General features: G+C 43.6%; 1 protein-coding gene across 3 annotated transcripts in view; it reads right to left on the bottom strand.

Moving 5' to 3' along the window:
• The window catches only part of CNTN1 (contactin 1), a 337,119-nt gene that overhangs the window by 249,397 nt on the left and 61,759 nt on the right, over positions 1-25,963 (bottom strand). Inside the window, exons 1-2 of one of the 3 annotated variants that reach the window (XM_063927313.1) lie at positions 25,768-25,869; positions 25,591-25,674 (exon numbers count right to left, since the gene is read on the bottom strand). The exons of 1 other annotated variant lie outside the window; for it this stretch is intronic. The gene's annotated coding sequence lies outside the window, so the exon portion shown is untranslated. Of the gene's footprint in view, positions 1-25,590; positions 25,675-25,767; positions 25,870-25,963 lie in introns of those variants that run through there. One more of the 3 variants, XM_063927312.1, reaches the window with a different exon arrangement.

Here is a 25,963-nt window from a genome sequence, read left to right as displayed (position 1 = left end):
GTGGAGACCGAGCGAAACTTCTACTGAAACGAGAAGCTGCGTGGATTCATAGATTGGACACAATACGACCTCGTGGCCTTAATGATGGAATACGCTACAGTATTTTTTTGTAATGATGGTCCCATGATGGCTCCATGGTTATTTCTTTCTTTATTTTTATTTTTATTTTATATATATATTTTTTGTTCCTGTCGTCGGTTTTTTTATTTTTCTTTTGTTCTATACAATCCTTGAAACCGAAAACCAATATGAGATATAGGATCCTATTGTACACATTAGGGATCTCTGAGGAATCATATATTAATGATTGGGACGGGATCCATCGTATGTGTATAATTAGGACCAAGTAATAGATCTTGAATTGTTATGTGATGGTCTTTATAATGATACTCGGTATATCTTATTCTCCTCTGATAAAAACTTACTCCCTCTGCAGCCTCAACTAGATATATATGTGTGTATATTTTTTATATACACATATGTCCTATTTAGGTGATTACATATACTATATTGCTAACTGTGCATTATAAACTCAATAGGAATGTGGTGCGCCCTTAAGACGCACCTCTCTCTGTGGTAGTGGCTTTTTGCGTTCCACGACCCGGATGTCCGATTTACGGTGGAACGCATTTGATCACACTGGGCCTGTTAGTAAATAGCGCCTTGAAGAACTGAGTATATGGTGAACTTATGCGTTCCACAGTCCGGATGACCGGCCTATGGTGGAGTGCATCGGATCTCATTAAACTTGTTGCCGGGTAGCGCCTTGAAGCTCCGATCATGTGACCTTTTGCGTTCCACAGTCCGGATGTCCGGCCTATGGTGGAGCGCATCGGATCTCACTAAGCTTGTTGCTAGGTAGCGCCTTGAAGCGCCGATCATGTGACCCGCCACTTGAGGACACACTATGATGATGTCCTGTATGCTAATGCACTTTCACGAATGCGTTCCACGGACCGGAAGTGTGGCCGGCGGTGGAACGCACGCCGTGTTTATTGATTCTATTGTGTAAAAATGGGATGTTGGCTGCAAGAGGGGGTGAGAGAGATATCATTGATATGGTGATACGATATAATACAGTGACCTTTTGATTTTAATATATGTCTGTTGAAATGTCTAATGTATGTAATTGTTTGTGATATGGGGTGTGGGGGAGTTGCTGAGATTAATTGGAGGGAGGGATTTACATGGATATATAGGTAGCACTAGTTCATTGCACTGGTATCTTGACAAAGGTCAGAACCATGACCGAAACGTCGACATAAACTATTTGCTGCTGATGGTTTGAATAAACTTTTTTCTACTTGAAGACTGGTGAGTGCTCCCCTAATTTGGAATTATATATATATATATATATATATATATATATCTGCCGTCTGGGTCCGATGATGTCACCGGCGCGACACTGCGCCGGCGGACCGGCTCCACTGGATGGGCGTGGCTAGCTGCCGTGTACACCGTAACCTAGCAACGATATCATCAGAAATAAAAAATAAACAATAGTGATCCTGAGTACTAAGCAAACATATAGAGGAAAAACACTATATGTAGTAATGAGGTTTATACAAATATCCCATTTGGATTAAAACTACCATTAATAAATTAATAACATACTGTCAATTGTATATATATATTCGGACATAGCTGACTCGAGTTTAATCGAACGGATATATATGAAACTACTACGTACAAAATATATATATGTGGCAGATCCATAATTATCTAAACAGACCCCCACTGGCCCGTGTGTGATATGGATTGGCATGTATGCAATTAACAATCAAAGTAATAGATACCGAAGTGTCAAAAAATTATATAATCAATAGTATATCCATAGAGGATATTCTTAAAAGAACCTGTGTATTATGTATAATATACACTAGCATATATTCTATAATCCAGCATAGTGCCCCATGATATACACTAGCAACTGTGGAGGCCTATAAACATACTATTAAAGCTACTAGCGGTAAAATCAATGGTAGAAATAAAGACTATGGATTGTCATGTATTAGAACACTAGAAATCATCCACGGCCAATGTAGATATAGGGTGGTGGGCAATATGTGCTCAAGACTAAATGGATGCTATAATCATAGAAAACAATTAAAACTCAATGTTTCAGTGAGTCCACGGGGATGTACTGTTTGTAAAGTATGTATCCACCTAGCATCTTTTTGTAAGAGTATTTTGTTTCTATCTCATCCTCTGGTGGTGGGCGGAATCCAGTCGATGATCTTCTATCGAATTGATGTAAGGCTGTGATTATTTTCTCTATAGTGCCTTGCTACTGGTTGCTCCGATCCTCCTGCTTCAAGAGCAGCCTGTATGCTGGAACGATATACAGCAATTCGTTTCATTAACTGTCTTTTTTTGTTTTGGTTGCCAGGAGACGCAGGGTTTGGATCCAGAGCGGGCAAGTGCCCGTCACAGCTGTGTGACATCATCCGCCCGGCGTCCCGCCCGAGAATCGAATGACCTGGCTCACTGGGTGTCTTCTACTTAGGTAAGGGTGTTTTGTTTAAGCTAATTGTTCCTATGAAAGTTTCTATCATTAAACTGAAACGTTAACCTGCCCATCCAGCTCCATCCTATTTGTGTGGGACCCGTGAGTGCCGCCACAGACTTCCTATATATATATATATATATATATATATTAGAGATGAGCGGGTTCGGTTTCTCTGAATCCGAACCCGCCAGAACTTCATGTTTTTTTTCACGGGTCCGAGCGACTCGGATCTTCCCGCCTTGCTCGGTTAACCCGAGCGCGCCCGAACGTCATCATGACGCTGTCGGATTCTCGCGAGGCTCGGATTCTATCGCGAGACTCGGATTCTATATAAGGAGCCGCGCGTCGCCGCCATTTTCACACGTGCATTGAGATTGATAGGGAGAGGACGTGGCTGGCGTCCTCTCCGTTTAGAATAGATTAGAGAGACACTTGATTTACTAATTTTGGGGAGCATTAGGAGTACTCAGTACAGTGCAGAGTTTTGCTGATAGTGACCACCAGTTTTATTTATAATCCGTTCTCTGCCTGAAAAAAGCGATACACAGCACACAGTGACTCAGTCACATACCATATTTGTGTGCACTGCTCAGGCTCAGGCCAGTGTGCTGCATCATCTATTATCTATATATAATATTATATATATCTGTCTGACTGCTCAGCTCACACAGCTTATAATTGTGGGGGAGACTGGGGAGCACTACTGCAGTGCCAGTTATAGGTTATAGCAGGAGCCAGGAGTACATAATATATTATATAGTGAGTGACCACCAGACACACAGTGCAGTTTATTTAATATATCCGTTCTCTGCCTGAAAAAAGCGATACACACAGTGACTCAGTCAGTCACATACCATATCTGTGTGCACTGCTCAGGCTCAGGCCAGTGTGCTGCATCATCTATATATATTATATATCTGTCTGACTGCTCAGCTCACACAGCTTATAATTGTGGGGGAGACTGGGGAGCACTACTGCAGTGCCAGTTATAGGTTATAGCAGGAGCCAGGAGTACATAATATTATAGTAAAATTAAACAGTGCACACTTTTGCTGCAGGAGTGCCACTGCCAGTGTGACTAGTGACCAGTGACCTGACCACCAGTATATATAATATTAGTAGTATACTATCTCTTTATCAACCAGTCTATATTAGCAGCAGACACAGTACAGTGCGGTAGTTCACGGCTGTGGCTACCTCTGTGTCGGCACTCGGCAGCCCGTCCATAATTGTATATACCACCTAACCGTGGTTTTTTTTTCTTTCTTTATACATACATACTAGTTACGAGTATACTATCTCTTTATCAACCAGTCTATATTAGCAGCAGACACAGTACAGTGCGGTAGTTCACGGCTGTGGCTACCTCTGTGTCGGCACTCGGCAGCCCGTCCATAATTGTATATACCACCTAACCGTGGTTTTTTTTTTTTTCTTTATACATACATACTAGTTACGAGTATACTATCTCTTTATCAACCAGTCTATATATTAGCAGCAGACACAGTACAGTGCGGTAGTTCACGGCTGTGGCTACCTCTGTGTCGGCACTCGGCAGCCCGTCCATAATTGTATATACCACCTAACCGTGGTTTTTTTTTCTTTCTTTATACATACATACTAGTTACGAGTATACTATCTCTTTATCAACCAGTCTATATATTAGCAGCAGACACAGTACAGTGCGGTAGTTCACGGCTGTGGCTACCTCTGTGTCGGCACTCGGCAGCCCGTCCATAATTGTATATACCACCTAACCGTGGTTTTTTTTTCTTTCTTTATACATACATACTAGTTACGAGTATACTATCTCTTTATCAACCAGTCTATATATTAGCAGCAGACACAGTACAGTGCGGTAGTTCACGGCTGTGGCTACCTCTGTGTCGGCACTCGGCAGCCCGTCCATAATTGTATATACCACCTAACCGTGGTTTTTTTTTCTTTCTTTATACATACATACTAGTTACGAGTATACTATCTCTTTATCAACCAGTCTATATTAGCAGCAGACACAGTACAGTGCGGTAGTTCACGGCTGTGGCTACCTCTGTGTCGGCACTCGGCAGCCCGTCCATAATTGTATATACCACCTAACCGTGGTTTTTTTTTCTTTCTTTATACATACATACTAGTTACGAGTATACTATCTCTTTATCAACCAGTCTATATATTAGCAGCAGACACAGTACAGTGCGGTAGTTCACGGCTGTGGCTACCTCTGTGTCGGCACTCGGCAGCCCGTCCATAATTGTATATACCACCTAACCGTGGTTTTTTTTTCTTTCTTTATACATACATACTAGTTACGAGTATACTATCTCTTTATCAACCAGTCTATATTAGCAGCAGACACAGTACAGTGCGGTAGTTCACGGCTGTGGCTACCTCTGTGTCGGCACTCGGCAGCCCGTCCATAATTGTATATACCACCTAACCGTGGTTTTTTTTTCTTTCTTTATACATACATACTAGTTACGAGTATACTATCTCTTTATCAACCAGTCTATATTAGCAGCAGACACAGTACAGTGCGGTAGTTCACGGCTGTGGCTACCTCTGTGTCGGCACTCGGCAGCCCGTCCATAATTGTATACTAGTATCCAATCCATCCATCTCCATTGTTTACCTGAGGTGCCTTTTAGTTGTGCCTATTAAAATATGGAGAACAAAAATGTTGAGGTTCCAAAATTAGGGAAAGATCAAGATCCACTTCCACCTCGTGCTGAAGCTGCTGCCACTAGTCATGGCCGAGACGATGAAATGCCAGCAACGTCGTCTGCCAAGGCCGATGCCCAATGTCATAGTACAGAGCATGTCAAATCCAAAACACCAAATATCAGTAAAAAAAAGGACTCCAAAACCTAAAATAAAATTGTCGGAGGAGAAGCGTAAACTTGCCAATATGCCATTTACCACACGGAGTGGCAAGGAACGGCTGAGGCCCTGGCCTATGTTCATGGCTAGTGGTTCAGCTTCACATGAGGATGGAAGCACTCAGCCTCTCGCTAGAAAAATGAAAAGACTCAAGCTGGCAAAAGCAGCACAGCAAAGAACTGTGCATTCTTCGAAATCCCAAATCCACAAGGAGAGTCCAATTGTGTCGGTTGCGATGCCTGACCTTCCCAACACTGGACGTGAAGAGCATGCGCCTTCCACCATTTGCACGCCCCCTGCAAGTGCTGGAAGGAGCACCCGCAGTCCAGTTCCTGATAGTCAGATTGAAGATGTCAGTGTTGAAGTACACCAGGATGAGGAGGATATGGGTGTTGCTGGCGCTGGGGAGGAAATTGACCAGGAGGATTCTGATGGTGAGGTGGTTTGTTTAAGTCAGGCACCCGGGGAGACACCTGTTGTCCGTGGGAGGAATATGGCCGTTGACATGCCAGGTGAAAATACCAAAAAAATCAGCTCTTCGGTGTGGAGGTATTTCACCAGAAATGCGGACAACAGGTGTCAAGCCGTGTGTTCCCTTTGTCAAGCTGTAATAAGTAGGGGTAAGGACGTTAACCACCTCGGAACATCCTCCCTTATACGTCACCTGCAGCGCATTCATAATAAGTCAGTGACAAGTTCAAAAACTTTGGGTGACAGCGGAAGCAGTCCACTGACCAGTAAATCCCTTCCTCTTGTAACCAAGCTCACGCAAACCACCCCACCAACTCCCTCAGTGTCAATTTCCTCCTTCCCCAGGAATGCCAATAGTCCTGCAGGCCATGTCACTGGCAATTCTGACGAGTCCTCTCCTGCCTGGGATTCCTCCGATGCATCCTTGCATGTAACGCCTACTGCTGCTGGCGCTGCTGTTGTTGCCGCTGGGAGTCGATGGTCATCCCAGAGGGGAAGTCGTAAGCCCACTTGTACTACTTCCAGTAAGCAATTGACTGTTCAACAGTCCTTTGCGAGGAAGATGAAATATCACAGCAGTCATCCTACTGCAAAGCGGATAACTGAGTCCTTGACAACTATGTTGGTGTTAGACGTGCGTCCGGTATCCGCCGTTAGTTCACAGGGAACTAGACAATTTATTGAGGCAGTGTGCCCCCGTTACCAAATACCATCTAGGTTCCACTTCTCTAGGCAGGCGATACCGAGAATGTACACGGACGTCAGAAAAAGACTCACCAGTGTCCTAAAAAATGCAGTTGTACCCAATGTCCACTTAACCACGGACATGTGGACAAGTGGAGCAGGGCAGGGTCAGGACTATATGACTGTGACAGCCCACTGGGTAGATGTATGGACTCCCGCCGCAAGAACAGCAGCGGCGGCACCAGTAGCAGCATCTCGCAAACGCCAACTCTTTCCTAGGCAGGCTACGCTTTGTATCACCGCTTTCCAGAATACGCACACAGCTGAAAACCTCTTACGGCAACTGAGGAAGATCATCGCGGAATGGCTTACCCCAATTGGACTCTCCTGTGGATTTGTGGCATCGGACAACACCAGCAATATTGTGTGTGCATTAAATATGGGCAAATTCCAGCACGTCCCATGTTTTGCACATACCTTGAATTTGGTGGTGCAGAATTTTTTAAAAAACGACAGGGGCGTGCAAGAGATGCTGTCGGTGGCCAGAAAAATTGCGGGACACTTTCGGCGTACAGGCACCACGTACAGAAGACTGGAGCACCACCAAAAACTACTGAACCTGCCCTGCCATCATCTGAAGCAAGAAGTGGTAACGAGGTGGAATTCAACCCTCTATATGCTTCAGAGGTTGGAGGAGCAGCAAAAGGCCATTCAAGCCTATACAATTGAGCACGATATAGTAGGTGGAATGCACCTGTCTCAAGTGCAGTGGAGAATGATTTCAACGTTGTGCAAGGTTCTGATGCCCTTTGAACTTGCCACACGTGAAGTCAGTTCAGACACTGCCAGCCTGAGTCAGGTCATTCCCCTCATCAGGCTTTTGCAGAAGAAGCTGGAGGCATTGAAGAAGGAGCTAAAAGGGAGCGATTCCGCTAGGCATGTGGGACTTGTGGATGCAGCCCTTAATTCGCTTAACAAGGATTCACGGGTGGTCAATCTGTTGAAATCAGAGCACTACATTTTGGCCACCGTGCTCGATCCTAGATTTAAAGCCTACCTTGGATCTCTCTTTCCGGCAGACACAGGTCTGCTGGGGTTGAAAGACCTGCTGGTGACAAAATTGTCAAGTCAAGCGGAACGCGACCTGTCAACATCTCCTCCTTCACATTCTCCCGCAACTGGGGGTGCGAGGAAAAGGCTCAGAATTCCGAGCCCACCCGCTGGCGGTGATGCAGGGCAGTCTGGAGCGACTGCTGATGCTGACATCTGGTCCGGACTGAAGGACCTGACAACGATTACGGACATGTCGTCTACTGTCACTGCATATGATTCTCTCAACATTGATAGAATGGTGGAGGATTATATGAGTGACCGCATCCAAGTAGGCACGTCACACAGTCCGTACTTATACTGGCAGGAAAAAGAGGCAATTTGGAGGCCCTTGCACAAACTGGCTTTATTCTACCTAAGTTGCCCTCCCACAAGTGTGTACTCCGAAAGAGTGTTTAGTGCCGCCGCTCACCTTGTCAGCAATCGGCGTACGAGGTTACATCCAGAAAATGTGGAGAAGATGATGTTCATTAAAATGAATTATAATCAATTCCTCCGCGGAGACATTGACCAGCAGCAATTGCCTCCACAAAGTACACAGGGAGCTGAGATGGTGGATTCCAGTGGGGACGAATTGATAATCTGTGAGGAGGGGGATGTACACGGTGATATATCGGAGGGTGAAGATGAGGTGGACATCTTGCCTCTGTAGAGCCAGTTTGTGCAAGGAGAGATTAATTGCTTCTTTTTTGGGGGGGGTCCAAACCAACCCGTCATATCAGTCACAGTCGTGTGGCAGACCCTGTCACTGAAATGATGGGTTGGTTAAAGTGTGCATGTCCTGTTTTGTTTATACAACATAAGGGTGGGTGGGAGGGCCCAAGGACAATTCCATCTTGCACCTCTTTTTTCTTTTCTTTTTCTTTGCATCATGTGCTGATTGGGGAGGGTTTTTTGGAAGGGACATCCTGCGTGACACTGCAGTGCCACTCCTAGATGGGCCCGGTGTTTGTGTCGGCCACTAGGGTCGCTAATCTTACTCACACAGTCAGCTACCTCATTGCGCCTCTTTTTTTCTTTGCGTCATGTGCTGTTTGGGGAGGGTTTTTTGGAAGTCACATCCTGCGTGACACTGCAGTGCCACTCCTAGATGGGCCCGGTGTTTGTGTCGGCCACTAGGGTCGCTAATCTTACTCACACAGCTACCTCATTGCGCCTCTTTTTTTCTTTGCGTCATGTGCTGTTTGGGGAGGGTTTTTTGGAAGGGACATCCTGCGTGACACTGCAGTGCCACTCCTAGATGGGCCCGGTGTTTGTGTCGGCCACTAGGGTCGCTTATCTTACTCACACAGCGACCTCGGTGCAAATTTTAGGACTAAAAATAATATTGTGAGGTGTGAGGTATTCAGAATAGACTGAAAATGAGTGTAAATTATGGTTTTTGAGGTTAATAATACTTTGGGATCAAAATGACCCCCAAATTCTATGATTTAAGCTGTTTTTTAGTGTTTTTTGAAAAAAACACCCGAATCCAAAACACACCCGAATCCGACAAAAAAAATTCGGTGAGGTTTTGCCAAAACGCGTTCGAACCCAAAACACGGCCGCGGAACCGAACCCAAAACCAAAACACAAAACCCGAAAAATTTCAGGCGCTCATATATATATATATATATATATATATATATATATATATATATATATAGGAAGTCTGTGTTTATATATATATATATATATATATACCAACTAGGACAAATGAGGCGGCACTCAGAGTCTTCAAACAAGTGAAAAATTGTAATGGTGCTTCAACGTTTCGGGGTCTCCCCCTTCGTCAGGAATAATGCAGTGCAAAATACAATGTGTTTAAATAGAACTTACCCTCCTTCAGGAACATCCCATCCAGCGTGCATCCGTGGCCGCGCCATCCCGGCGCCCAGCCCGCCGTCCTCAGCGTCTCAGCGGAAGTGACGCGTCGGCGCCTGGAGGCGCGTCCACGGGCCCGCTGCCTAGCAACAGAGAGGGATGTAAACACCCATTAGTGATACAGGGACGTGAACTTTGCTTTGAGTCACTGTTCCCGTGTCTATACAATTATCATACAACGAAGATAAAAATTAGTGTGCTCTCTTAAAATAGTGCTAGACAATAAAACATTAATAACATGTGCATATACACAACTTTTTTTAAAAAATTTCAGGCAATTAGTGAAAAACACAAAGTGACAGTTAATAATACACAACACAATATCTCATTGACATGCCCAGATGAAACCACCCTTTTGACTCCACCATACTCTATTCATATTTATACTAATGGTGCCGACACTGAGCATGGAGTTTTACAGATATCCTGCGCAAATTTTAAATTTTATGTTTTATGTCATCCTGCTAACTATAGACACAGGAACAGCTATCCTGTCTTAGATAAAGTTAATAAGCCCCAGATTGTCATTTAACCCATCAGGTCTAAGTGTGTTTAACCTATGGATCCATCTAGACTCTAGTTGTAGGAGTTTTTTTCCCCTATTACCTCCTCGCATAGACTCAGGCACATGGTCTATGATTCTGTGTTTAAAGGTAGCCATGGTATGTCTGTGTTCGACAAAGTGTTTTGCTACGGGTTGGTCCCCCTTGCCTGATGCCAAAGCATTCCGGATGGCCAACCTATGCTGTGCCATCCTGATTTTAAATTGGCATTCAGTCTTGCCAATGTAGTATCTGCCACACGGGCAGATGATGGCGTATACTACAAATTTGGTAGTGCAGGTTAATGGCCATTTAATGGGGAATTTTTTACCTGTACAGGGATGTGTTATACTATCTCCTACCGACATATGCGAGCAAGTTGTACACCCTGTACATTTGAAGCAACCGTTTTTACGTTGCAAGAAATGCTTTGATGTTTCTTTAAATTTTGCCATGTCTGTTTTAACTATCATGTCCTTAATGCTCCTTCCTCTCATGAAGCTAGGCATGACTCTCAGATGGCGAAACATTGGTAGATCGGGATCTGTAACTACTAGTGGCCATAGTTTCTTTACCTGCTTTTGTGTATGGTTACTGTGTGCATTGAAGTCACACACCCAGGGTATGACATCGCCCAATTTTTTTGCTCTCTTTGGTATCAGGCTTTCAATTCTATTCTTACTTAAGGCTTTTTTTCTAGCCTGTGCCAATAATTGCCGGGGGTAACCTCTGGCAAGCAGTCTAGATTCCATTTCGTCTAGTTGCTTGTCCCTCTCAGCTATATTGCTGTTAATTCTACACACTCTCAAAAGTTGAGAGTAAGGCACACTCCTAACAGTGGATAATGGATGGCAACTGTCGTATCTAAGGATGGTGTTACGATCAGTTGGTTTTTTGTAGAGAGATGTCACCACTGTGCCATCCTGTAGGCAAATCCTCAAATCTAAGAAGCATATGTCGCTGCGGCTACTGCTCAGTGTTAATTTAATTGGGCTATCGGTGGCATTGTGTGTTTCAACGATCTCTTGTAAATCAGCTACCTCACCGAGCCACATTAAAAACAAATCGTCTATGTACCTGTAGTATTGAAACAACCTACTAGATACCAGGCTATTGGTGAAGAACAAATTGCGTTCCACCTCCCACATATATGCATTGGCGAACGAGGGTGCCACGGAAGACCCCATGGCACACCCCGTCTGCTGCCTGTAGAACTGGCCATCAAAACTAAAGAAGTTATGAGTCAACGTAAAGTTTAGCAAGGACATGAAAAAATCAATGTCGGGCCCCTCATATAACACATTCCCAGTGATCAAATGTCTCACTGCCTGCATCCCTTGTGTATGCGGGATGCAGGTATATAGGCTCGTGACATCGATGGTCGCCAAGGTGATGTCAACTGGTACCTGGTCAAGGGAGGAAAATTTATATAGGAGCGTGGCAGAATCTTTAAGATGGGTAAAAGTGCCCTGTATGCATGGTTGTAAAAAGCAGTCCAAAAAGATTGCGACAGGCTCGCACAGAGACCCCCGGGCTGAGATGATTGGTCTGCCCGGTGGCCTCTGTGCGTCCTTATGTATTTTGGGGATGGTGTAAAAAAGGGGCGATACCGGGAAGTCTGTCCACAATTTTTGGAACACTTCTGTTGAGATAATGTCCTCTACCCTGGCCTGCTGTAGAATGGCCTTTAATTCCTTCTGATATTCTGCTGACGGGTCACGTGGTAATTTACAGTAGGTTGCTTCATCAGTGAGCAGTCGCAGACATTCTTCTTTATACTCGACAAGGTCCTGAATCACTATTGCACCGCCTTTGTCCGCATGGCGGATCACTATATCCCTCCTCTTACTTAAATCTTGGAGGGCCTCTCTTTCGGGCCGTTGTAAATTGTGGGGTTTCTGCTTGTGATGCATTGTTCCCGCAGCCTCCACCATCCTATGGTATGTCTTAAGGGATGCGTTTTGAGAAACAGGGTCAAAGTGTGATTTCTGCCCTAATCTTTGGATCCTTGGAGGTAACTTAGACCCTTCTTTGGCAGGAGCTTGTTTACCAAAATGTTCCTTAAGTTTTAACGTGCGGTGCAATTTAAAAGCATTTACTTTCCATCTAAATTCATCTCCATAATTGGTGGGTACAAATGACAACCCCTTACTCAAAACCTTTGTTTCTGCAGGTGTGAGTGGGGTATTGGTCAGGTTAAATATTAGAGCTTCTTCTCCCTCGGCAGCCAGGGTCGGGTTCTGTCTTTTATTTTGGCCGCCCCTCCTTGTCCATTTTTGTTTCTTCCCCGTGCCGGGAGCCCTGCACGGGCGCTTGTCCCTAAAGGGGTCTCCTGCTGTGAAGTAGATGGTGAGGGCCTGTGTCCTTCATCGGATTCACTGGCTGATGTATTCTCAGATCGCTCCATGTATCTGGTTTTACGAAACCGTTGGAATTTGCCCCCTGCGGTAATGTTGGTGGTAGAACCCAGCCAGGGATACACCCGGTGGTGAGCGTAGTCAAGCTGCACTTTATTTAGTTTTTCTTTTTTGAACTTCAATAAGCTGTTTTTATATTGATCGACTTGTTCGTTTAATTTTTTTAGCCAACCTACGGATTGCTCCGCTGCCAGTAGTTGAGAATGCTCTTTTTCAAACATGTCAATTAGCTCTCTTGTTTTTGTGTGCTCCCTATTGGATTCATCGATAACAAGCAGGATTAGATCCATGGAGCATTTATTCAGTATGGAGATCCATTTTTTGCAAAACTCCATACTGTATCTGCCGATCGTTGGAATATTATGTACTCTGAACCCTCTAGGCAGCTGCTTGGCTCGATAATAGTCGGATAAAGTGCGACAGTGGTATAAATAATCCAGCTCCCTTTTCTTTAAGCGTAATAAGTCTCTATAAGCATCTTCATTGGTTGTGACCAATACTTCAGAGAAAATAGGGTCTTTATGCAGGATGTTCTCTGCCTCCAAGTCAGAATAACTTAGTGTCTCATAAGTATCACAATGCAGTAAAAACGACGTAAAGTCCCCAGCATCCATGTTGGTGGCTGCCATGATGGATAATCAATAAGTGCACGTGCGGAGATAAAGTGCGTGAGTGCTAGTGCAAAATATTAAGTGCAAACAGTGAGATGTTCCTGTGCGCTGTAAGATCTCTCCCAGTTTCAAGAAATGTAATAGACTCCTGTGCCTTGAGCCAAGGATACCTGTGCCTGCACGGCACGCCAGGATCCAATACAGCCAGTTCTATGCTCCGGCACTAGGCTATGTCCCAGCAATGGGGCTAACTTGCTCCGGTGCCCTCCTCCAGGTATAAATACCAGATGGATACCAACTAGGACAAATGAGGCGGCACTCAGAGTCTTCAAACAAGTGAAAAATTGTAATGGTGCTTCAACGTTTCGGGGTCTCCCCCTTCGTCAGGAATAATGCAGTGCAAAATACAATGTGTTTAAATAGAACTTACCCTCCTTCAGGAACATCCCATCCAGCGTGCATCCGTGGCCGCGCCATCCCGGCGCCCAGCCCGCCGTCCTCAGCGTCTCAGCGGAAGTGACGCGTCGGCGCCTGGAGGCGCGTCCACGGGCCCGCTGCCTAGCAACAGAGAGGGATGTAAACACCCATTAGTGATACAGGGACGTGAACTTTGCTTTGAGTCACTGTTCCCGTGTCTATACAATTATCATACAACGAAGATAAAAATTAGTGTGCTCTCTTAAAATAGTGCTAGACAATAAAACATTAATAACATGTGCATATACACAACTTTTTTTAAAAAATTTCAGGCAATTAGTGAAAAACACAAAGTGACAGTTAATAATACACAACACAATATCTCATTGACATGCCCAGATGAAACCACCCTTTTGACTGCGCAAATTTTAAATTTTATGTTTTATGTCATCCTGCTAACTATCCTGCTAAGACAGGATAGCTGTTCCTGTGTCTATAGATAGCAGGATGACATAAAACATAAAATTTAAAATTTGCGCAGGATATCTGTAAAACTCCATGCTCAGTGTCGGCACCATTAGTATAAATATGAATAGAGTATGGTGGAGTCAAAAGGGTGGTTTCATCTGGGCATGTCAATGAGATATTGTGTTGTGTATTATTAACTGTCACTTTGTGTTTTTCACTAATTGCCTGAAATTTTTTAAAAAAAGTTGTGTATATGCACATGTTATTAATGTTTTATTGTCTAGCACTATTTTAAGAGAGCACACTAATTTTTATCTTCGTTGTATGATAATTGTATAGACACGGGAACAGTGACTCAAAGCAAAGTTCACGTCCCTGTATCACTAATGGGTGTTTACATCCCTCTCTGTTGCTAGGCAGCGGGCCCGTGGACGCGCCTCCAGGCGCCGACGCGTCACTTCCGCTGAGACGCTGAGGACGGCGGGCTGGGCGCCGGGATGGCGCGGCCACGGATGCACGCTGGATGGGATGTTCCTGAAGGAGGGTAAGTTCTATTTAAACACATTGTATTTTGCACTGCATTATTCCTGACGAAGGGGGAGACCCCGAAACGTTGAAGCACCATTACAATTTTTCACTTGTTTGAAGACTCTGAGTGCCGCCTCATTTGTCCTAGTTGGTATCCATCTGGTATTTATACCTGGAGGAGGGCACCGGAGCAAGTTAGCCCCATTGCTGGGACATAGCCTAGTGCCGGAGCATAGAACTGGCTGTATTGGATCCTGGCGTGCCGTGCAGGCACAGGTATCCTTGGCTCAAGGCACAGGAGTCTATTACATTTCTTGAAACTGGGAGAGATCTTACAGCGCACAGGAACATCTCACTGTTTGCACTTAATATTTTGCACTAGCACTCACGCACTTTATCTCCGCACGTGCACTTATTGATTATCCATCATGGCAGCCACCAACATGGATGCTGGGGACTTTACGTCGTTTTTACTGCATTGTGATACTTATGAGACACTAAGTTATTCTGACTTGGAGGCAGAGAACATCCTGCATAAAGACCCTATTTTCTCTGAAGTATTGGTCACAACCAATGAAGATGCTTATAGAGACTTATTACGCTTAAAGAAAAGGGAGCTGGATTATTTATACCACTGTCGCACTTTATCCGACTATTATCGAGCCAAGCAGCTGCCTAGAGGGTTCAGAGTACATAATATTCCAACGATCGGCAGATACAGTATGGAGTTTTGCAAAAAATGGATCTCCATACTGAATAAATGCTCCATGGATCTAATCCTGCTTGTTATCGATGAATCCAATAGGGAGCACACAAAAACAAGAGAGCTAATTGACATGTTTGAAAAAGAGCATTCTCAACTACTGGCAGCGGAGCAATCCGTAGGTTGGCTAAAAAAATTAAACGAACAAGTCGATCAATATAAAAACAGCTTATTGAAGTTCAAAAAAGAAAAACTAAATAAAGTGCAGCTTGACTACGCTCACCACCGGGTGTATCCCTGGCTGGGTTCTACCACCAACATTACCGCAGGGGGCAAATTCCAACGGTTTCGTAAAACCAGATACATGGAGCGATCTGAGAATACATCAGCCAGTGAATCCGATGAAGGACACAGGCCCTCACCATCTACTTCACAGCAGGAGACCCCTTTAGGGACAAGCGCCCGTGCAGGGCTCCCGGCACGGGGAAGAAACAAAAATGGACAAGGAGGGGCGGCCAAAATAAAAGACAGAACCCGACCCTGGCTGCCGAGGGAGAAGAAGCTCTAATATTTAACCTGACCAATACCCCACTCACACCTGCAGAAACAAAGGTTTTGAGTAAGGGGTTGTCATTTGTACCCACCAATTATGGAGATGAATTTAGATGGAAAGTAAATGCTTTTAAATTGCACCGCACGTTAAAACTTAAGGAACATTTTGGTAAACAAGCTCCTGCCAAAGAAGGGTCTAAGTTACCTCCAAGGATCCAAAGATTAGGGCAGAAATCACACTTTGACCCTGTTTCTCAAAACGCATCCCTTAAGACATACCATAGGATGGTGGAGGCTGCGGGAACAATGCATCACAAGCAGAAACCCCACAATTTACAACGGCCCGAAAGAGAGGCCCTCCAAGATTTAAGTAAGAGGAGGGATATAGTGATCCGCCATGCGGACAAAGGCGGTGCAATAGTGATTCAGGACCTTGTCGAGTATAAAGAAGAATGTCTGCGACTGCTCACTGATGAAGCAACCTACTGTAAATTACCACGTGACCCGTCAGCAGAATATCAGAAGGAATTAAAGGCCATTCTACAGCAGGCCAGGGTAGAGGACATTATCTCAACAGAAGTGTTCCAAAAATTGTGGACAGACTTCCCGGTATCGCCCCTTTTTTACACCATCCCCAAAATACATAAGGACGCACAGAGGCCACCGGGCAGACCAATCATCTCAGCCCGGGGGTCTCTGTGCGAGCCTGTCGCAATCTTTTTGGACTGCTTTTTACAACCATGCATACAGGGCACTTTTACCCATCTTAAAGATTCTGCCACGCTCCTATATAAATTTTCCTCCCTTGACCAGGTACCAGTTGACATCACCTTGGCGACCATCGATGTCACGAGCCTATATACCTGCATCCCGCATACACAAGGGATGCAGGCAGTGAGACATTTGATCACTGGGAATGTGTTATATGAGGGGCCCGACATTGATTTTTTCATGTCCTTGCTAAACTTTACGTTGACTCATAACTTCTTTAGTTTTGATGGCCAGTTCTACAGGCAGCAGACGGGGTGTGCCATGGGGTCTTCCGTGGCACCCTCGTTCGCCAATGCATATATGTGGGAGGTGGAACGCAATTTGTTCTTCACCAATAGCCTGGTATCTAGTAGGTTGTTTCAATACTACAGGTACATAGACGATTTGTTTTTAATGTGGCTCGGTGAGGTAGCTGATTTACAAGAGATCGTTGAAACACACAATGCCACCGATAGCCCAATTAAATTAACACTGAGCAGTAGCCGCAGCGACATATGCTTCTTAGATTTGAGGATTTGCCTACAGGATGGCACAGTGGTGACATCTCTCTACAAAAAACCAACTGATCGTAACACCATCCTTAGATACGACAGTTGCCATCCATTATCCACTGTTAGGAGTGTGCCTTACTCTCAACTTTTGAGAGTGTGTAGAATTAACAGCAATATAGCTGAGAGGGACAAGCAACTAGACGAAATGGAATCTAGACTGCTTGCCAGAGGTTACCCCCGGCAATTATTGGCACAGGCTAGAAAAAAAGCCTTAAGTAAGAATAGAATTGAAAGCCTGATACCAAAGAGAGCAAAAAAATTGGGCGATGTCATACCCTGGGTGTGTGACTTCAATGCACACAGTAACCATACACAAAAGCAGGTAAAGAAACTATGGCCACTAGTAGTTACAGATCCCGATCTACCAATGTTTCGCCATCTGAGAGTCATGCCTAGCTTCATGAGAGGAAGGAGCATTAAGGACATGATAGTTAAAACAGACATGGCAAAATTTAAAGAAACATCAAAGCATTTCTTGCAACGTAAAAACGGTTGCTTCAAATGTACAGGGTGTACAACTTGCTCGCATATGTCGGTAGGAGATAGTATAACACATCCCTGTACAGGTAAAAAATTCCCCATTAAATGGCCATTAACCTGCACTACCAAATTTGTAGTATACGCCATCATCTGCCCGTGTGGCAGATACTACATTGGCAAGACTGAATGCCAATTTAAAATCAGGATGGCACAGCATAGGTTGGCCATCCGGAATGCTTTGGCATCAGGCAAGGGGGACCAACCCGTAGCAAAACACTTTGTCGAACACAGACATACCATGGCTACCTTTAAACACAGAATCATAGACCATGTGCCTGAGTCTATGCGAGGAGGTAATAGGGGAAAAAAACTCCTACAACTAGAGTCTAGATGGATCCATAGGTTAAACACACTTAGACCTGATGGGTTAAATGACAATCTGGGGCTTATTAACTTTATCTAAGACAGGATAGCTGTTCCTGTGTCTATAGTTAGCAGGATGACATAAAACATAAAATTTAAAATTTGCGCAGGATATCTGTAAAACTCCATGCTCAGTGTCGGCACCATTAGTATAAATATGAATAGAGTATGGTGGAGTCAAAAGGGTGGTTTCATCTGGGCATGTCAATGAGATATTGTGTTGTGTATTATTAACTGTCACTTTGTGTTTTTCACTAATTGCCTGAAATTTTTTAAAAAAAGTTGTGTATATGCACATGTTATTAATGTTTTATTGTCTAGCACTATTTTAAGAGAGCACACTAATTTTTATCTTCGTTGTATGATAATTGTATAGACACGGGAACAGTGACTCAAAGCAAAGTTCACGTCCCTGTATCACTAATGGGTGTTTACATCCCTCTCTGTTGCTAGGCAGCGGGCCCGTGGACGCGCCTCCAGGCGCCGACGCGTCACTTCCGCTGAGACGCTGAGGACGGCGGGCTGGGCGCCGGGATGGCGCGGCCACGGATGCACGCTGGATGGGATGTTCCTGAAGGAGGGTAAGTTCTATTTAAACACATTGTATTTTGCACTGCATTATTCCTGACGAAGGGGGAGACCCCGAAACGTTGAAGCACCATTACAATTTTTCACTTGTTTGAAGACTCTGAGTGCCGCCTCATTTGTCCTAGTTGGTATCCATCTGGTATTTATACCTGGAGGAGGGCACCGGAGCAAGTTAGCCCCATTGCTGGGACATAGCCTAGTGCCGGAGCATAGAACTGGCTATATATATATATATATATAAGAACACAGTAGTATCTTTATCTTGTGCCAATTTAGGAGCGACACAACGGGAGAGATCTTTGTTGGGAGACCTCAACAACATGCAAGAAAAACATAAATTCCCAAGTGCGCTAAAAGTGGAATGTAATTACACAATTCTTCCAGCGTTAATTTCGACGGAATGTAAACTGGAGGATGTTTGAATCTGGGGACCTGTAACAGACACCCCTCACCAAATAGTCATCCAAACAAGAGGCCAACAGGCCAATTAGTAAAAAGTTATTTTAATAACGTATAATTGAACATATGAATTTTTATACACAGTTCAAAGTATAAAATTGTGTAAATAAAATACAACCAAAAAAGTACACAACCAACACGTTTGTAAGATAGATTCTAGATACTCCCTCACCTTTTACAAGGTGCGAGCTCGAAAGGGAGTATCTTCACAAACTAGGGTGCGATTTTCTGACTGACAAATCCAACACCTTTCGTCTTATCGACTTCATCATGGGTAACGAATATAGAAAAAAGGGCTAATTTGCTCTCGATGAATTTATGTAAAAGATCATGACCAAGAATTATGTAGCTGGTTTGACAATCACAAAGATATAAATGATGTGACTTCCTCAATAGGTCTCACAGAATAAATCCTGGGAGAGATTTAGCTGTATGTGGAAGTCACAAAATGAGATATATATATAAAACAATAAAAGAAGTGGTGGAGCAGAAATTATCAGGATTGTAAATTATTCAACATATAGTTCTTGATGATCTTGTTAGTAAATTTCTCACGTTTGGAAATGTGACTTCAATCAACACTACCAAATCACAGAAAATTAGATTAACTGAAACTAACATATTAATTTCTGCATAGAGAATTTATTTTATTTTTTAAAATTGTAGATTTGTGTGTTTACAATGTGTCATTTCTGGCCAAGACCCTTACAGGTAATATGTGATGCAGTCAATATACTGGCAGTCAGGATCCCGGCGTTCAGGAGACCAACGCCAGCATCCCGACAGCCGGTGAAATACCGATGCCCGAAATCCCAACAAACGCTCGGTATTCCGACTCGGTTGGTGGGTCCACGCCACCAACCGAGTGGGAATAGAACCGGTGGTGAGCGAAGTGAGCCACCCAGCCTGATGCATGTCGACCACAGTGAGCCTACGAGGGGACTCTCTGCCTCACTGCCGGGTTTATGGCAGATGTGATACTGCTGTCAGTATAGTGACAGCCAGCATCCCGTCTGCTGGGATATCATATATATTCCAGTAATACACATGCATCCATAATAATAATAATAACAACCTGTAATGTAGCAACCAATACCAAATACAGACTTTATTTACTCTAGCAATACAGGCATCCCAACTCAAGAAGCATGCCAAAAAAAACATTTATTCATCACAAGGAGAGACATAATATACTTGCTTGCACAAGTAAATGTATTCTTCAGTGTGGTTTATGTATCCTGTCTGCACTGAATACAGCAAGCAAACAGAACAGGCATCATCTAAAAAAATGCAACACATTGCACACGGTCCCAAGATCAAGCACAAGGGCATATAGCTTTCTGGTCTTTCTAACCAATGGGTTCCACTCTCATTTGATTTTACATGCATTTATTTATTTATTTTGTAACTGAAACCCATTAAAGTTTAACCTTATCACATTCAACTACAAAACCATAAGGCCCTCCTCCACCCCAACATCTCATCATCTCACGACACACTCCCTCCCACATTGTTTTCCCTGCCAAGGACTGGCGCATCAACTCACAGTGATAGGCATATCACACTCCCGCCTCTCATGCTGCTCCACTCCTATGGAATATGCTCCCACCTCCAATCTAATTTTTTTAACACTTCTTAACACCCACCTACTCTCCTACTACCCACCTACTCACTTACTATCAACCTTTCACTTAATTCCATCCTTGCTGACCCAGCCTTCCTATGCCCACATTCTCAATGTATCACCCTCTCTTGTCTTGTCCACATACTTAGATGTGTAGTGCAGGAACCTCTGGAGGACATCAATGTGTCTTCCAACAAATTTTGTTATGGGGCCAGCCGATAACATGTGTTGAGGTCCAGTAGCCGTGAAGGAGGATTTCAAGCATATGTAATTATTATTTAAAATTGTTTCCAATACAAACAAAATTAAATGGCCATGATATATATTTTTAAGTTATCTCACGTTTTATCTATTTAGTATGTTTTCAATAGATTAAAAAACATTAATTCATTACTCTATGATGGCATATGTAATAGGATCCATGTTTGTCGAAGGGGCGGGATGCTGGCCGATCTCAAATGTTTTTTTGAAAGGGGCAATCGTTTACAAGGCATGTTTTTGCAAACTCTGACTCTATTACATATGCCCCATAGAGGCTATTGCATCCAGGAACAGGCTACCACATGTTATTTTATACACTGTAATTGGCTATGCTACATCTGGTAAAATATGTTTATATTAAGCAAGTAAAGTAAAAGTGATTTATCTAATGTTATATGTTGAATCAATATTATTTTGCTCCATTCAGAGCCACAATTCTATTTCCTAGATTACATTTCATTTCACCCATTGGATGTGAAGATGTGAAGTTCCTAAATAATACTGTAACAGAAAAGCATTCTGTGTACCTTGATTTACAGGATTATGAGGTCGCTTAGCTGTCTGACAAGGATTAACCAAGGATTAACCAAGGGACTCAGACAATAACATCACAGCTCATCCAACTATGGTACTAAAGTTCAGATGCATTGTTTCTGCTTGATGGTGTTCAATGCAGTTCCTAAATCAATCATAATTAAATTTAAATAGTTATTAATCTAAACACTGTTTGTGGCTGGTCACAAAGTAATGTTACAAATGTGGTTCTATTACTGTTAAATCAGCTGTAAACATAAAGTATAAATTGTTTAACAAAAATGTGCAGAAGGTAACATAAATAGATTCAGCAGTGTAACAGCTATGGTGGCCAATCCCGGGATCGGGATCGGTGGGATCCCGGGATTTAGGCCCAAAAATGGCCGGGATTCAATCCCGGGATTGGAAACTCCAATCCCGGGGATTGAGGGATCAGCGTTGAGCGTCCACAGGATGCTCAAACGTTGCCCGGCTTCCTGCTTCCAGGTCCCCAGCGCAGCGTGAGAGGTCACGCTGCGCTGTTAGCTGCTGCTGGGAGACACCAGCAGCATTCACACAGTGTTTCCCACCCGCCCGCCCCCGGTATATGGTGAGTTATATGTGCGGGGTGGGGTGGGGCGAGGGGGCGGCCACATAGGTAAAAGCCAATCCCGGGTATCCCGGGAATCCCGGGATTGGCAATTTTTCAATGGCCCGGGAGTGGCTTCCCTAGTAACAGCCCCTCATCACAGAGCACAGTAGTTTGCCCTCAGCTGCATAACAAATCTAAATACAATAGCAAACGTCAAGTTCTGTCAAGGTATAGGCTAAAATGATATTAAGTAAACAAATGTTACTGCAAGTCAAACAATTTCCAGTCATTGAGGTGCAAAACGCTGGATAAAAAGGTACAAAAAGTAAGTAGCTGAGAGCTATAATTTGATACTACTTACTGGAGTTAACATCTCTGCAAAAAACTATTCGCACGGGGGATTTAAGGCCGACTAGTGTTTAGGCAGATGATGCAGCAGTATGGGTCGGCTGTTTGACAAGTATATGCCAAACACTGAATTTCACATAAAAGTTAGAAATTTTAGGAAATGCGTGATTGCACACTATCACAAAGAAATTGTGGAACAGTAGTATGGAGTCCATTATAAGAAATTATTGCACCTCACCATTTATAACAGCAAACATTGATCAGAATTGTTTGTCCCAAACATTTTCCCTCTTTTTTTTTAGCATATACTTACTTTAACCTTGTTTTTATAATCAAATTTTGTCAACAGTATTTCAAGTTTAGTTTTAATATTTTGCAGTCTTAATAAATAAGGTACAGGTCAGGTATCCCATATCCGGAATGCTCAGGACCAGGAGCATTCTGGATATGGGAATTTTCCAAATAACAGAATACCCGTTATCCATATTGGTCACAGGCAGGTCCAGGGGGTCAGCGGCGAGGTATGAAGGGTCAGATGGAGGGGGGTCCGTATTGTCGGCGGGGTGGTCCGTGAGGATCAGCGGCAGGTCCCGGAGTAGTGACAGTGAGGAAATGGCTGCAAAGCCACTCCCCCGCCTGTCTGTAATTGGCCACGGACTCCAGTGACATCATGACGCCATTACAGGGCCGAAATATTCAGGTTTTCGGAATATTTCGTTTAATGGGTATCCAGATAGTGGATACCTGATCTGTAATACAAGTTACTGTATGTATTATTCCTTGTTAATAAATGTGTGTCAGTGGCCCACCAAAAGATATTTTGTTCTCTCTCCTGTCTCTTCTTGCTTTCAGCTGCACTCTGGCTGCTCGGGTCCAGTGCATTGATTGAACACTCAAATCCATATACACAGCAGACTTGGTAGGTAAAGCTGCTGTTGGGCATGTTCCATTCTTTACTCTGTATGTTCGGGCTACAGCTTATGTACTACTGCAATTGTGGTCATGATTTGAGCCAATGACCAGGACAAGGGGGTTTCAGGACAATTGGACCCCCCTGGTGTTATATTAGTAAATATTATTAATAATAATAATAATAATAATAGCTGCCTCTATTTTTCTTTTTATCACCTTTTTTCATTTCCAAGTATTCATATATCTTAATATACAGAGTTTTTATTATATTATTTATTTATTACCAGTTATTTATATAGCGCACACATATTCCGTAGCGCTTTACAGAGAATATTTGCCCATTCAGTCCCTGCCCCAGTAGAGCTTACCTACCACATGCACACGCTTACACACTACAGTTAATTTTTTGTTGGGACCCAATTAACCTACCAGCATATTTTTGGATTGTGGGAGGAAACCGAAGAACCCGGAGTAAACCCACGCAAGTACGGGGAGAGTATACAAACTCTGCACAGTTCACATGTCAACCATAACACCATCTGTGGATATATGGAGATATATATATATATATATATATATATCACCATGGTATCATGATGTCACATCCTGTTTCAGGGACACTGAGAGGTGAGTTTAGTTTATGTGATTGTGATGCAGGTATTTATGGAGGCCAAGGACACTTGTGTGGTATGCTCATGATAAAGGTATATGTTTCCCACCAAACCAGCTGGTACCACAGGAGGACGGCCTGTTTATTATCTGAAACTTTAATAAGTACTGTATATGCAAGCTGCTGCTGTTCGTGTGATGCTGCTAATCATTGTTGCTGAGCCTCCTCATGACTATTGCACTTTTTGATATGCACTTTATTTATGAATGCACCTGATGATTTGTTTATAAAGATTTTTCTATGGATGTGCTGGCTAATGTTTCTCTCTCTCTCTCTCTCTCTCTCTCTCTCTCTCTCTCTCTCCAGTACATAGGCGTTTCCTTAATGGGGGCAGTGTGTGCAGAGCAGGGGGCCCACACTGCATATCCTGCACCCATATATTATACTTACCCCTCTGGAGACCCGCAACGGCGTCCCTACAGTGCAGGCACAAATCATCTGGAAAATGCCCTCTACACCCATTTCCAAGTGATTTGCGAATGTGCACTGGAGATGTCCTCGGAAATAAGGCATGGGTGCCATGTTCCCGGAGACCTGCACATGCAAAGTAGACTACTTGCTGCCGGAGAGGAGGGGGCCCCCAACGTAGGCTGCATGCGAGTCCCCTCCTCTCTCAAAACACCCCTGCTCCAGTATATACCCACATTCTAAGATCTCCTTCAGGTTTTAGTACAGTTAGCTGAGTCATCATTGGGAGCTCGTCACCAGCAGCTAACACTAATGTGTAACCGCGTGTCCACGACTGCCATGCTTGGAGGTTAACAAGTGCATAGTGTGGTGGTTGGGGGAGACGCATAGAGGGGATGGGAAACAGTGTCAGCGAGTAGAGAATACAAGTCTACTTAGCACACAGTACTAATCAGACTCTTAGTCAAGGCGACCCATACAGTTAAAAACATTGGTAAAGAGGCGATATATGTCATACTACCATACACCAGGCCATTCTGACCAATGGTTTTGCACAAGCTTTGCAAGTCCACAGATTTTGCACAAAGGACCCTTCCTGGTTTGTGATAGACTTTTTAAATAAAAGAGTATTGCAAGTTCAATTACATTTCTTATTGATAATATTGATTTTTACACTATAAAATAAATTCTGCTAGTTAAAAATACAACACATCTGATTCATTCCACTTCAAAGACAAGCCGTGTAACACTAGAAAAATCACACACACACACACACACACACACACACACACACACACACACACACCCACACCCACACACACCCTCCAAAAGCCCTCCCAGCAAATATCTGGCAAATTGCCATGGATAGACATGGTTAGTTGCAGCAGTAATGCAGATATTGGGTATCCAGAAGAGTGCACAGAGCTGCCTCCTATGAGTCAATGTTCCAGTTCATAATATAGCTAGCTCATAACTCATCCTGTAAGCGGACACAATTAAGATCCGGAGACAAACACTACATGCAAGTTATGCAGAAGACAGCACAATCAGTAGCATACTGCAGTGTACATCCATGCTGCATAATTGGAGTCTGAAAATAGCAGCTATCAGATAATCCTGACTGTGTACTTTAGATCTGGAATGTGAGCACTCAGTGGTGTCGTGCACAGTATGAATATCTCTGTCTCAGCATATCCTTCCTTAATAGCAGATTTAATACAAATGATATATCCTCCTACCTGAACACAGGCACTGTTTCGTTATTGGCAATACAGATGTAAAATGGAAGTTTGTCCCATCAAAATGCTCCACATAGTAATCGTCTGCAGCAGGATAGAAAGGGAAACATATCACAATGTTGTCTCAGCAAAAAACACAAACATGTTCATAACATCCTGTATCCCACTTCCAATAACCTGCATGTTAACTGCAACATTCGGAACATTGTGGGGCTGCACTCAGATCAGACATTCAGTGTGCTCAGCTCTGGATTCATCTTCTTCATCTTTTCAGCCAATACCAGATCTCGTGCATGTGAATGTATGTAGTTTCACTGCAGTGACTTTATGCAGAAAAATCTCCCAGTCAGTAGAGGCACCACGCTCAGTCCGC

Source organism: Pseudophryne corroboree, chromosome 6 (genome assembly GCF_028390025.1).
Source record: "Pseudophryne corroboree isolate aPseCor3 chromosome 6, aPseCor3.hap2, whole genome shotgun sequence".
Classification (NCBI taxonomy): domain Eukaryota; kingdom Metazoa; phylum Chordata; class Amphibia; order Anura; family Myobatrachidae; genus Pseudophryne; species Pseudophryne corroboree.
The sequence above is the reverse complement of the archived record's forward strand: the minus strand, read 5'-3'. Positions and strand labels throughout refer to the sequence as shown.